Source organism: Pteropus vampyrus, unplaced genomic scaffold, assembly GCF_000151845.1.
Source record: "Pteropus vampyrus isolate Shadow unplaced genomic scaffold, Pvam_2.0 Scaffold7, whole genome shotgun sequence".
Lineage (NCBI taxonomy): Eukaryota > Metazoa > Chordata > Mammalia > Chiroptera > Pteropodidae > Pteropus > Pteropus vampyrus.
The window spans coordinates 2,452,711-2,455,389 of record NW_011888788.1 but is presented as its reverse complement, the minus strand read 5'-3'; positions in this window follow the sequence as shown (position 1 = coordinate 2,455,389).

Genomic DNA, 2,679 nt, shown 5'->3' with positions numbered 1-2,679 from the left:
ACACATCGAATTATTCTACTTCACCCAACCCCATGCTGGGGTGCATGGGAACTATGTGGGCTGCCTCTGATCCAGCTGTCCAACTCCACCCATAGCTTTTTATTTCTCAAAGAAATTATAGGGTCTTGCTGCTTCCCAGGCTTTACTTAGAAAAAGGGCATGGGTTCTTTCTGATTCCAGTTTCCCAGTCTGTCAGGATATCTCTTGTTCTCTTGCTGGCAGCTCTCCTCTTCCATCCCCCGCCCTCCGTTTATGGCAATACTTGGGCTTCTGGGGGAGGGGAACAGGATGTAGGCACACACTGATGTTTTGAACCCATTCCCTTCCCTCTAACTCTCCTCTTTTCTCTGTATCAAGAGCCTTTTAGTTAATCTAAAGAAGCACCAAACTAAAATACATTAACTAAAGAATGTTAAAGATCAAACAATCTGTGATGAAGAGCCTTTTGTTTTACTTTCAATTGTCATGGATTAATATTTTTGGTTTATACACTGTTCAGTGAGAGGAGTCTGCCAATCATGCATTTGGACATTGTGGCAACATCAAATTGCTGTAAAAGTTTCTAAATGCTCATTCTCAATATCCATACTTACTCATGGGCAAGTGACAAAGAGCAGTGGCCAGAGTGGTCCAGAGACCACAATGAGTAACGTGGTATAAAGGCTCAGTTGCCTCCTCATCTGCTCTTCTAACTCTGATAAAGACGTTCAAAACTAAGAATTCCAAGAACTTGACTCCTTTTCCTGTGCATTCTTCTGTGTCATCCCTTCCCTAAGTGAGTAGGCACAGAATACCCTCGCTGCTTCCCAGCTCTGTCCCTCTATCATTTGGCAGCTGGGGACCCTAGAAGTGGGCTGGAGAGAAGTGGTCATGAAGTCACAGAAAATAGTGGAAATGATCATTGTATTGGCTGACACAGCAAGTTTCACTCTTGCTGCAGAAATGAGAAGTATAAAATTGGTTTTTAAAAAGGAAGAAAAAAAATAGGAAGAGAGCAAGAGACTAAATGTTATTTGTAAATAAATAGAATGTAACCTATGAAAACCAAGAGATTCCTAATAAGAGTTCAGTTGGATGGATAGTTACAAAGAATATCAAAATCAAGAGCCCTTCTACTGTACTAGAATAATGATTAGAAAGCATAATAAAATAATGGTCTCATTCATAATAACTGTGAAACAAAATACTTGGAGATCAAATTAATAGGAAGTTACTGAATAAATTTGAAGAAAATCACATAACCTTACTGAGATACTTAAAAGATTTTATTAAACTAGTCAGTCTTATATTGTAAAGAGGTATAAATATGTCTACAAATTCAATCCAATTCTAATCAAAATCACATAGGAGGGGTAAAGAGGACTCGACAAAGTGATTCTCAAATCTACCTAGAAATTAAAAGGATGATAATAGCTAGAAAACATTTCAAGGAAGACTCTTGAGGGAGTACTAACCTTCTTTGATATTGAATGGCATTAGAAAGCTACAGAAATTAAAACAGGACAGTTCTGCACAGGCATCAAAAGGGAAATCAGTGCAACAGAAAAACTCTAAAAAGAGGCCTGAATATCAATAAAAATTTAGTATATGATAAATGGGCAATTAAAATCACAAGCAAAAGGATGGGTTGTTTAACAAATAGTATCAGAACTACTGATTAACAAATGGGCCCGGTTCTCCTGGGTTCCTGTTTGGACTGTATTTCCTCGTCCCTTCAAGCTGGGTGTCACCATGTGACTTGCATTGGCCAATGAAATACAAGTTTGAATGATGTGTCACTTCTGAGAAACTTTAAGAGCCAGACAGAGGAACTGGGCTTTTGTACTCCCACCCCAGTCTTTGGCTACTTGCCCTGGGGAAGAGCAACTTAAAACTTTCAAATACTTTCAACTCTCCAAGAAGTCATGGAAGCTTCGGTGCCCAAGAGCAGTCTTCTGAAGGTGGCTGCTGGCAGCCATCTACAGCAAAGCTGGCAGGAGATGGGTGCACAGAGTTAGTCAAAGGTGGGCCTTCAACAGAGTCTACTGCAGGGCAAGCATGACCAGGATCTGTTGTGAAAGCTGGTGCCAAATGGGCAGGCCAAGGGAGCCCAAGAGTAGGGCAGGGGGCCAAGCATTGTACCTTGAGGGGAGCTGCTTCCAGAAGTGGTATTCAAAGGAGTAAGCTGTAGGTATGGCACAAGGAACACCCTGCCACAGGCCTGGGAGAGTGTAGTTGAGAAGAGCAAAGTGTGATGATATTGAGGGGGAAGCTCCAAGAGTGAGAGGGACAAGGAAGCCCTTTTACAGTTCCCCCGTCTTGCTGTATCAGCAAAGCCTCGATCCAAGCCTCAGAATCCAAGCCTCAGACTGGCCTTGGACTTGCCCAACTCTGAGCCGGCATCCTGCTTGCCCAGGCTCTGCATGCTGCTCTTCACCTGGGCCCCAGGGTAGTCGCTGGTACCAGGCCTCAGCCTGAGCCTAGCTCCAGCTCTGTCCCTCTGGCAGCACCCTGACAGCACCCTGGAGCCACCAAAGCCAAAGTCCAAAGAAATAAGAGCAAAAGTCCTTCAGTCTGGCTCCATCTGGGCCTCTGCCTCTGTCTGCGCAGTAGTTGCTGTCAGCACTGTGTTCAGATCCTCTGGCAGCACTCTCACTGGGTATGTGTGCCCAACCCTGGGCACTTCCTGTTCTTTCCCAC